We start from the raw sequence: 12392 nt of genomic DNA, 5'->3' as shown, positions 1-12392 counted from the left end.
CAGATAGAAGGCTTCCTAAACCACTAAACATCCACTGAGCTTAGGCATTTGTGTACTGTCACTGTCGCTGTTTTAAATGGAGTCCTACGTTGTTTAGAACATAGATTTAGCCTAGAATTCGTGGGCTCTGCAGGACCTAGCCTTCCGGGTCAGGGCAGTACAGGCTCCCGGGCAGAGCAGATGCCCTCTGTCCCAGCTAAGCTACCATGTGCCCTCTCCTGCCACCGCAGCCTGGGGGGGCAGGCCACGGGATGGATACGGGTAGATGGGCTTCTAGTGTCGAAGTGTGATAAACACACCAAGGTTAGCAAGGCTGGTGGAGCCCGGTGGATGAGCTAAGTCACGGGTTTACTCGTAAAGAAGTCACTTCTTGTTGAGTCTCTTGGAAATAGCAAGTAGTAGTTCCTCGTACCTATTCACAAAGTTTCTGCTGATGTTGATGTAACAATAGCGTCACGAGCGGCTCGTTCATTCCCGGGCTGCGTGCTGTTCATTACCCTCACGTTCAGCCTCCATTCCTCCCCCTCCCGCCATCCTCCCGAGCCAGCTGCCCATTGGGCCCGCTTTGCATGCCAGCCTCCTTCCTTCCACCCTTTTGCTCCGTGGATTTTCCATCTACTGTAAAGCGGCCTTTGCTTCCTCACGTCCGTTCAGCTTCTGCACATCACTTTCCCGGGCTTCCTCACTACTAGCTCTGTGACATCTTTCTCCTGTTATGCCTCTGTTTCCCTTAGTTCGTGCCACTTTTGTAGCCTCCTGGGGTACTTGGCTTTCAACTTGCCTTTTCCCAACCCTTTCACACTTACTTCTTGGTCTTGTCATTCTTCTTCCAAGTTTGCTAGGCAATATCATTATTTTAAAAATATTCCCCTTCAAAATGTGTACCAGAACCCCCCAGGATCATTTTGCTAATATGACAGATTCTAGAAATGTCTATTTTACAAAGTAGCCATATCCCTAGTGGCTCTGATATAAAATTTGCTCCCTCTCCCTTGACCTTCACCTACAGCTAATCTTCACATCCTGTTGTCTGGACACCCAGGAGGTCTCCCAAATTGAGCTCCTCCTCTCTGTTACCAGCGCCTTGCCTCATGCCGTCAGATCTCTCGTGTGAAGCACAGTACATTCTCCAGACTCTACCTTCCCCAACTGGTTCTGAACAATGCCTCCAAAACAATCCTTCTAAAACAGACCTGCTGTGCTGTTCCCTTCTCAAGGGCCTTGAGAGCTCCCCACTACATAGAGACCAATTTTAATGTCTCACCAAAAACTCTACATAATTTCTCCCTTACTTATTGGTCATATCTCCACCCACCATTCCACCAAAGCGTTCTATTTCCTCAAGGCATCTTCACTCTTTATTCTAGTGGCTTCCATCCTTCTGGAAGGCCCTTCCTCGATTCACCATATCTGCTCTGTGAAGTTCTTCTTTACTTTCAATCCTCAGTTCACCACCCAGCTCAAGAAGTACTTCTGACTTACTAGGAGCTATGTAGTAATTATGATTATTTACTACTTCCATAGTAGTTTGCACCTCTATTAAAGAGCTTCCTGTATTCTGTCCTCTTCTTCAGATATCTGTGTTTTCGTCTCCTCCCACTAAAGTGTTAGTTTTGAAAGAAGTCATTTCTTATATTTGTTCTTTAATTCATCAGTACTTTGGGGGTACTTATTATATTAAGTTAGTGAATTAAAAAGAGTAAGTACTCTGCACAGTGAATAGGGGTGGCTTAATAAACTGGTAGTGAATTTTTCTAATTAATTCTTCCTTATCTTTCTGGGCACCCTTCCTAGTAATGAAACTGATGTATAATAAATAGATATTAAACTAGATTTTACTTTCTCTTTTACTTTATGTATACTGTATGATGGTAGAATGCTTGTGTCAAGTGGAAAATTATTTTGTTGAGTGCCTTTGAATTACCAATACTATGCTAAAAGTTATGGGGCATACTAAAGGAGCTTATAAAACAGTACTTCTGGGCTTCCCTGGTGGCGCAGTGGTTGGGAGTCCGCCTGCCGATGCAGGGGACACGGGTTCGTGCCCCGGTCCGGGAAGATCCCACGTGCCGCGGAGCGGCTGGGCCCGTGAGCCGTGGCCGCTGAGCCTGCGCGTCCGGAGCCTGTGCTTCGCAACGGGAGAGGCCGCAGCAGTGAGAGGCCCGCATATCACACACAAAAAAAACAAAACAAACAAACAAAAAAAACAGTACTTCTACATGAAAAAACCCCTTGTTCACATGCCATACTATCATATCCATTCTTTTAATTGAGTTATAGCAATTGATTTCAATTATTAAGTTTTAAAATTCTTTTTTATTGAGGTGCCGTTGAGTTGTAACATTATATGTTTCATACAAACAGCATTATATTTCTACTTCTGTATACACTACAGTGTGCTCACCACCAAAATCAATTTTATTAATTTTTGAATAAAAATGAGAAGTAAATTTTTGTAGGGCTGGTTTGGGATTGCTTCTGTTTATAAAGGTCACATTTAAAAACCACTATAGTTTATTAAGATAATATCTTCGGTTTCCTGCTCCTAATACAGTATCCTGAATGGTGACTAAAAGGAACAGATGTGAGATCAAATGTTTCAGCCATTTTAACTACAGTTTTCTGAAACAGTCTTATAATTGAAGAAGCACAGCTTGAAAAATTATGTTTTACAGTCTACGTGTTTTTACGTTTACATTTTAATTTAATTGGATTGTAATCAATCTTCTAAGTGGTTTAAATTTAGGCATAAAAGATGTCAAAGGTGTGTCCCAAATGTGAAATGTAGTAAAGCTCCATCCTAAGGCATTTCACTGTGCAATAAATTAATGTATCCTGTGGCTGCATCGTATCCCTGCTGGGCCTTTTCCTCACTAAAACACGCAAAGTCCACAATGAGGACACGGCCCTTGCCCAAACCCTGATATAAAAGTGTCGTTCCCTATTTAAATATGTTCTCCTTTTGTTTTCCAAGAAATCAGCTACATTTTATTATTTCAGCTTTTCAAGGGACATGTATACGACTTCCCTGCCAACAGCATTCCGGTGAACGACTCAGAAGGCAGTAAGGGCCCGGTCCATTATCAGCGGGGTAGGCTTGTTCAGAGGGAAAAAAGGTGTGGTCTAGGCTTGATCACCGGTCTCCTCCTCGCACAGGGAGGTCGCCGGCTTCGGGGACCTCCTCGGGGGTTCTCAGGCCTAACTGCCTGCCTGCCTGCGCGGGAGCAACTCCCCACGGAGCTCTGGGCCAGAGGTGCTCGTCTCTGCCTCCCGAGAACCACATTTAGCTGATGGTTCTAATGCACAGCCAGGCTGGGAGCCAGAAGTTAAGTTTATGTGAACCTAATTGGAAAATTTTCTCGCACAGTCCCAACCTTTAGACCCTCAAGGAAGCTTGTTTTTTGGGCGCTGTCCTGTGGTTGCCAGTGTTCATGGCAGCTCAGGCCAATTAATGAGAAACCCAAAGAAGGTCTATAGAATCAGGGGAAGAGCTGGAGCTGAAAAGGACGGAAGAAAGCCCTCGGCCCTCAGCACCGGTTCGCGGAGGCTCCGGCTCGCCCCGGCCCTCCTGACGCATCCCGGATACTATATCGCAGGCCTGAGCTGTCGCGGGCCGTGTCCAAATTTAGAGTGATTTATGCACGAAGAACCCGGCTTACAGGAAAAAGCCCGCGTTCCGCTGGGAAGCACAGCCAGAAAACGCAATAAATTTTCAAACACAGGGAGGCAGGAGAGGAAAGAGTGGTAGCACTCGGAGAGGGGGTTCACCCTGCGGGGCTCCTCCGGCTCTGCGCCCTCCTGCGGGGGGTTCACGAGCTACAGCAGCGGGCCGGCTCCGAGAGGCGCTCGAGGCGCTGGCGGGAATCTGCGCTGCGTTAGCAGAAACTCCGTTTCAGCTGAAAGCGAACAGCGGCCAACTTTTTTTTTTAATGAAAAGAATATTACCTTTGAGCATGTGACTGCTTTTAGTTCAAGCGCTTGCAATGGATCATTCTGTCATTGAAGTCTTCGTTAGAATTAGCCCGATTGACTAATGAACATTTTGCACGTTAAAACGCCTGCAGCGTGAGAAAAATAGAGCTACAGGAGGGCCGGGGGGAAGGCCAGTTGGATGCACGGTGAAGCAAAACAGTACAGGAAACTATCTTAGTTCCTCAATTGTAAAACAGATCTTTGGTATAAAAATAATCTTTTGGGAAATAAGAAAAAACACTATATTAAATGTACTTACCGGGCTTCCCTGGTGGCGCAGTGGTTGAGAATCCGCCTGCGGATGCAGGGGACATGGGTTCGTGCCCCGGTCCGGGAAGATCCCACGTGCCGCAGAGCGGCCGGGCCCGTGAGCCGTGGCCACTGCGCCTGCGCGTCCGGAGCCTGTGCTCTGCAACGGGAGAGGCCACAGCAGTGAGAGGCCCGCGTACTGCAAAAAATAAATAAATAAATAAATGTACTTACCGACTGTACGATCCATCTCTATTTCAGAAACAAAAATATATGAAGAAATTCACTTTATATTCAAGAAAATGTCTTAGTATACGGAGACCAGTTAGCACACGGAGACTAGGTAGAAAGCCATTGCAAGACCAGGTGTAAGACATTAGGACCAGGCCTGGAAGAGGGGTATAGGCCTGTAAGGGAAGAGGAGGTGTACCATCCCCAGGAAGAAGACTCGCTGACATTTACCAAAGCCGGAATATTTCCGCACTTACTTTACCAACAATAAACTTGAAATCCCGAATACGAAAATGAGAACGCGTTAAAAGTTCAATCGCCATTTCCAGCTTAATGCATTTATAATCTCTGCCAGTGGTTCTCAAACTTTAGCATGCGACAGACTCACTATTAAAGTACAGTTTCCGATTCAACAGATCTGAGGTGGGGTCCAAGAACTGCATTTCTAGCAAGTTCCCAGGCGGTGCTGATGCTGCTAGTTTGGGAACCACACTTTGAGAACCACCGGTGTAGACAGTTACGTGGATTCTCATGTGGCACCCTTGATTCTTATTTCACACACTTTATGAGACGAGGAAAAAGAGTCAACACAAAGTAGTTATGTGTGTATTTTAATATATTTATATTTTATTTTATATATTTTATTTTACATACTTATATATTTATTTTATATATACAGTGTATACATATGTATATATACTATTTATTACTGGAAACAGTTCCAGATAAGTGAGATGGGTAAAAATAAGTATTTGTTGAATTCATTCAGTCATTAATTTAGTGAACAAGCACATATGTATATATTGAGTCCCTGCAATGTGTCAGGCATTGTTTTGTTTCTGTAAATATAATAAGAAAAGTGATGAAAAAGTCCCCTTACATTCAAGAAGGAAGAGATAGACATGTATAAAATAAGTAATAGGTAGGTAAAAATATGTAGTAGGGTCGGTGGTGATAAACTCAGTGGAAAAATGTAAAACAAAAAAAGAGGGAATTAGGGATTAAACTTTAGGTAGAATGACCAGGGAAGGCCTCACTGAGAAGCTGACAGGAGAATAACGTTCTAGGGAGGTGAGGAAGGGGAGTCGGGCAAATGCCTTGTGGAATAGCACCCCTGGAAGAGGAACAGCAGATGCAAAGGCCCTGAGGCAGAGTCCTTGGAATGTTGGAGAAGCAGCAATGAGATCTATGTGATTGGAGTGGAATGAACAAGGAGGAGACATAATAGGTTCAGATTATTGAGACTTACAGGTCTTAGTTCCTTAGTTCCATGACTTACAGGTCACGGTAATGACTTTGGCTCTTCCTCTACGTGAGATGGGAAGTTATTGGAGAGTTCTTTTTTTTTTTTAATGTTTGTTGAAGTATAGTTGATTTACAATGTTGTGTTAGGTTCAGGTGTACAAGAAAGTGAATTGGTTTCTTTACCATTATAGGTTATTATAAGATACTGAATATAGTTCCCTGTGCTATACAATAGGTCCTTGTTGTTTATCTGTTTTATACGTAATAGTGAGTATATGTTAATCCCAAACTTGTTGGAGAGTTTTGAGCAGAAGAATGAAATGGTTTGACTCGCATGTTATTTATTTATTTAATTTATTTTTGGCTGCGTTAGGTCTTAGTTGCAACACGTAGGGTCTTCGTTGAGGCATGCAGGATCTTTCGTTGTGGTGCACGGGCTTCTCTCTAGTTGCGGTGCAGGGGCTTCTCTCTAGACGTGGCACGCAGGCTCCAGAGCGTGTGGGCTCTGTACTTGTGGTGCACGGGTTCCAGAGTGCGTGGACCCTGTAGTTTGTGGCTCACAGGCTCTAGTTGAGGCACACAGGCTCAGTAGTTGTGGCACATGGGCATAGTTGCCCCATAGCATATGGTATCCTAGTTCACCAAGATACTAGTCCCCCAACCAGGGATCGCACCCCCGTCCCCTGCATTGTAAGGCGGCCTCTCTACCACTGGACCACCAGGGAAGTCCCTTGACTTGCATTTTAACAAAATGTCTTTGCTTATTATGTTGAGGATATGCTGAAGGGAGAGGTTAAGGTAGAATTAGGGTGCCCCATGGAGAGTAATACAATAATCCAAGTAAATGGACTATTATTTGAGAGCAAAGAGTGAAAGAGAAGTATCACAATAGCACCTTTTTTCCTTTAAAATTTAGGACATAAATGAACACTGAAGGATCACGGATCACGCAAACGAAATGAGAGCACAGCTTCCCCGGCCTGCTCTCTTCTGCCCTCTGGCGGGATGTGCAGATTATTCAGCACAGGTGTATCCCACACTATTTCTAGCAACCCTGCAGGCTTCCTTAGAAGTGTAGATCAACCGTATCGTCATGCAGCGTCTCTCACATCCACACCTGAAACTTACCCTGCTTCTCTGCATCACATGACGGTTACTCATTTAAAATTTCCTATCAGAGCTTTTTTTTTTTTTTGATAATTCATGGTCTTCTCTGAGCTTTCTCCAGTAGTCCTCACCCATTCTGATTCTAAGAGGTACCTAACTCTGACACTGCAATTACAGTGGCATTTATTAAAGGCATATTTTGAATTTCAGTCAGTGTGGAGATTAGAACCTATTCTTGATGTTCCATCATGCCTAGATGTAGTTTTGATCAGCTAAAACACTTTGAAGCATCTGTGATGAATCAAGTGGGTAGTTTAATGGTCATGAAAATAATCTGGGAAAAATAAAAGTATTATATATTATAAAATATAAGCTTATTTCATGAGAAATAATATTATCGTTACTCTTGAAAGTTTTTTTACTGAAAGTATAATCCTGATTATAAAATTAAGACATAAAACTTGATGAACTTACATCAATTTACCGGGAATAATTTTTGATAAATAGTCCATATTTATATAAACATACTCAATATATGACACCAGTTTAAATAACACTTAAATATTGATTCTGTGAGCACCTACCTAGATATCTCAAATTTTACTCACCATGTAATATACCCATAACAATGATCTTTCAGACCTCAAAGGAAAATAATGTATAACAGCCTAAAGAGAAATTCTGAATTTCACAGGCTGTATCTTTATTTTATCAAAGGAAAATCATTGTTCTTCTATACGCTCTTAATTATTAAATTGACCAACTTTTGGTGGTGTCACGTTAAAGGCAGTTAAACACTGTTCAGGCCTTTGCTCAGGACTAGAGCCATTTGAAATAGTTTTTATGATGAAATGTAGTTTCTGGCTTTTGACAAATGTTTGTTGAATGAGTGCACAAAATAACAAATGCTATTTGCTCAGCAAATATTTATCACAGCCTTGCAAGGCACTGGACACTGTGCCGGACCATGGAAATATAAAGATGACCAAGGCAAAATTTATTCAGGGAGGAGGAGTGTAAACAAAAATTACAATCTCTCTCTGAACCGAGTGCAGAGGAAGCACAAAGGAAGATGCCGCTCAGGGTCAGGAAACGCTCCAGAGAAAAAGTGGGCCATGAGCAGAGCCGGGAGGCACCGCTTCCAGGATGCAGAGCTGAGACTTGTGTCCTCTGGCTGCACTGGTTATTACTGTTGTTTGAAGAGCAGTGAGCTGAACGCACGGGGGGAGGGCTGCAGAGATGTTTCAGAAAGGGGTGGTGTCTCTCCCGTCGCGTTGGCTCTGACGACTGGCTTGTGGTTTAGGCAGCAGTTATGCATGACGTGCTCCGTCCTAAACTCCGTCTCTCTCCGCCTCCTCCTCTTAGTGCCTTCCCAGCTACGAGCAGGGTGCGCAGCGCTGAGTGAGGAGGAGATGTGGTCATACATGATGCTAACCTGTAATATGAGGAATTAGCAGGAGACAGGGATTCCAGGCCCAGCTTTGATGTTCTCTAGTGGTTTGGTATTGATAAATAACAAGAGTCCTGAGCTTCTGTTTCCTCATTTTAACATATAGGCATAATAATATCACCTAACCTCAGGGTCCCGGTGAGAATGACATGACTTAATGAAAGTTTTTCATAAACTATTTAAGTCTATGCATATGCTGGTTGTCACTATTTTAACATCTTCAATATTGCTACTAGTACCATTGCTGTTTATATTTCTCTAATAACTTGTGATGTTGAGCATCTTTTCATGTGCCTCTTGGCCATCTGTATGTCTTCTTTGGAGAAATGTCTATTTCGGTCTTCTGCCCATTTTTTGATTGGGTTGTTTGTATTTTTGATATTCAGCTGCTTGAGCTGTTTGTATATTTTGGAGATTAATTCCTTGTCAGTTGTTTCATTTGCAAATATTTTCTCCCGTTCTGAGGATTGTCTTTTGTTCTTGTTTATGGTTTCCTTTGCTGTGCAAAAGCTTTTAAGTTTAATTAGGTCCCATTTCTTTATTTTTGTCTTTATTTTCATTCCTTTAGGGGGTGTGTCAAAAAAGATCTTGCTGCGATTTATGTCAAAGAGTGTTCTGCCTATGTTTTCCTCTAAGTGTTTCAGGGTGTCCGGCCTTACGTTTAGGTCTTTAATCCATTTTGAGTTTATTTTTCTGTATGGTGTAGGGAGCATTCTAATTTCATTCTTTTGCATGTAGCTGTCCAGTTTTCCCAGCACCATGTATTGAAGAGACTGTCTTTCCTTCATTGTATAGTCTTGCCTCCTTTGTCATAGATTAGGTGACAATAGCTTCATGGGTTTCTCTCTGGGCTTTCTATCCTGTTCCATTGACCTATATTTCTGTTTTTGTGCCAATACCATAGTGTCTTGATTACTGTAGCTTTGTAGTTTAGTCTGAAGTCAGGGAGCTCGATTCCTCCAGTTACGTTTTTCTTTCTCAAGATTGCTTTGGCTATTTGGAGTCCTTTGTGTTCCCATACAAATTGTAAAATTTTTTGTTCCAATTCTGTGAAAAATGCCAATGGTAATTTGATAGGGATTGCATTGAATCTGTACATTGCTTTGGGTAGTATAGTCATTTTCACAATGTTGATTCTTCCAATCCAAGAACATGGTATATCTCTCCATCTGTTTGTGTTGTCTTTGATTTCTTTCATCAGTATCTTATAGTTTTCTGAGTACAGGTCTTTTGCCTCCCTAGGTAGGTTTATTACCAGGTATTTTGTTCTTTTTGTTGCAATGGTAAATGGGAGTGTTTGCTTAATTTCTCTTTCTGATCTTTTGTTGTTAGTGTATAGGAATGCAAGAGATTTTCTGTGCATTAATTTTGTATCTTGCAACTTTACCAAATTCATTGGTTAGCTCTAGAACTTTCCTGGTGTTATGATTAGAATTTTCTATGTATAGTATCATATGTACAAACAGTGACAGTTTTACTTCTCCTTTTCCAATCTGGATTCCTTTTATTACCTTTTCTTCTCTGGTTGTCATGGCTAGGACTTCCAAAACTATATTGAATAATAGTGACAAGAGTGGACATCATTGTATCTTGTTCCTGATCTTAGAGGAAATGCTTTCAGTTTTTCACCATTGAGAATGATGTTTGCTGTGGGCTTATCATATACGGCCTTAATTATGTTGGGGCAGTTTCCCTCTATGCCCAATTTCTGGAGAGTTTTTATCATGAATGGGTGTTGAACTTTGTCAGAAGCTTTTTCTGCATCTACTGAGATGATCATTTGGTTTTTATTCTTCAGTTTCTTAATATGGTGTATCATATTGATTGATTTGCATATATTGAAGAATCCTTGCATCCCTGGGAAAAATCCCACTTGATCATGGTGTATGATCCTTTTAATGTGTTGTTGGATTCTGTTTGCTAGTATTTTGTTGAGGATTTTTATGTCTATGTTCATCAGTTATACTGGCCTGTAATTTTCTCATATTGTGGTATCTTTGTCTGGTTTTGGTGTCAGGGTGATGGTGGCCTCATAGAATGAGCTTGGGTATGTTCCTCCCTCAGCAATTTTTTGGAAGAGTTTAAGAAGGATAGGTGTTAGCTCTTCTTTAAATGTTTGATAGAATTCACCTGTGAAGCCATCTGGTCCTGGACTTTTGCTTGCTGCAAGTTTTTAAATCACAGTTTCAATTTCATTACTTGTGATTGGTCTGTTCATATTTTCTATTTCTTCCTGGTTCAGCCTTGGAAGGTTGTGCCTTTCTAAGAATTTGTCCATTTCTTCCAAGTTTTCCATTTTATTGGCATATAGTTCCTTGTAGTAGTCTCTTATGATCCTTTGTTTTTGTGTGGTGTCAGTTGTAACTTTTCCTTTTTCATTTCTAACTTTATTGATTTGAGTCCTCTCCCTTTTTTTCTTGATGAGTCTGGCTAAAGGTTTATCAATTTTGTTTATCTTCTCAAAGTAACAGCTTTTAGTTTCATTAATCTTTGCTATTGTTTTCTTCATTTCTATTTCATTTATTTCTGCTCTGATCTTTATGATTTCTTTCCTTCTACTAACTTTAGGTTGTGTTTGTTCTTCTTTCTCTAGTTGCTTTAGGTGTAAGGTTAGGTTGTTTATTTGAGATGTTTCTTGTTTCTTGACATAGGATTATATTGCTATAAACTTCCCTCTTAGAACTGCATTTGCTGCATCACATAGGTTTTGGGTCATTGTGTTTTCACCGTCATTTGTTTCTAGGTATTTTTTGATTTCTTTGGTGATCCATTGGTTATTTAGTAGCATATTGTTTGGCCTCCATGTGTTTGTGTTTTTTACAGTTTTTTTTTTTCCTGTAATTGATTTCTAATCTCATAGTGTTGTGGTTGGAAAAGGTGCTTGATATGATTTCAGTTTTCTTAAATTTACTGAGGCTTGATTTGTGACCCAAGATATGATCTATCCTGGAGAATATTCCATGTGCACTTGAAAAGAAAGTGTGTTCTGCTGCTTTCAGATGGAATGTCCTATAAATATCAATGAAGTCTGTCTGTTCTAATATGTCATTTGAGACTTGTGTTTCCTTATTAATTTTCTGTCTGGATGATCTGTCCATTGGTGTAAGTGGAATGTTAACGTTCCCCACTATTATCATTGTTGACCAATAATTTTTACAGGTATCATTTTCTTATACCTGAACTGCTTTCTTTTTGAATATATTAGAATCATACTCAGGAATGGGTTAACTGAGGTCATAATCTCTGCACTCTATTTATGACTTAAAACTGGAATATTATGATATTTCTAGGCAAGAATATAATTTCTGAAACTGCCATATCATAAAATAAAGGATTTAAGAAATTGTTAATACTATAACATTTCAAGTACTCAGGAATAACAATTATCCTAATAAAGAGAAACATAAGAAAGATGTTTATGATTAAAAGATTGTAATTACCGAAGGGTGAAATGTATAATACTGGCATATTTAACATAAAATGTGAACTTCATAATTTTCCTATAATCTTCCCAAGAAACTTAAAAAATTAAGCAAGATATAAGCCACTCAGAAAAGTAGTGTTTTTTTTCAAACATAGCATCTTGGAGACCCTGAAACAGGTTACTCCAGTTTAAACTTGGTATAGATTTTCTCATTTTACACATTAAAAATATATATCTACACACATGTGAAATATGGGCAGCAGATTAAGGAAGTCATGCCTATTGACTTAGGAAAGTAAGACTTTAAAATCTAGTAACATCTTTGTACATGTTATGACATTTCAGATGGGATGAAGTTTGGAGGGATAGCACAGAGACGGGTTGAGAGAAAAATGGCTGGAGAAGAATGGAGGGCGAGCTGGTTAGAGTAGGGAAGGCGGAAGAGAATTTCCACAGTAGACCAGCACTCTAGGAAGGGTCACTAGACAAGGCAGAACAGGAAGGCACTGCCACTCTCCACCTGCCCTTAGGGCTGACAAGAAAAGAGCCGTGCTTTCCTTTCCTAGAACGAGGTCTAGCCTCCATGAATATTCTGGAAAGATGGGGATGAAATAGAGTCAAGAACATCCTTAAACTTTCACAAATGATAAGAGGAGGAGGGAATAGGGCAAAATATGAAAGGGATTAACAAGATGAGCAAAAAGCATGCTTAAT

General features: G+C 40.8%; 1 protein-coding gene across 2 annotated transcripts in view; it reads left to right on the top strand.

Annotated features, from left to right (window-relative positions):
• Positions 1-12392, top strand: part of CRB1 (crumbs cell polarity complex component 1) — a 280936-nt gene that overhangs the window by 129288 nt on the left and 139256 nt on the right. The gene's annotated exons all lie outside the window — the stretch shown is intronic.

The sequence above is a fragment of the Kogia breviceps genome, chromosome 1 (assembly GCF_026419965.1).
Source record: "Kogia breviceps isolate mKogBre1 chromosome 1, mKogBre1 haplotype 1, whole genome shotgun sequence".
NCBI classification, from domain to species: domain Eukaryota; kingdom Metazoa; phylum Chordata; class Mammalia; order Artiodactyla; family Physeteridae; genus Kogia; species Kogia breviceps.
The sequence above is the reverse complement of the archived record's forward strand: the minus strand, read 5'-3'. Positions and strand labels throughout refer to the sequence as shown.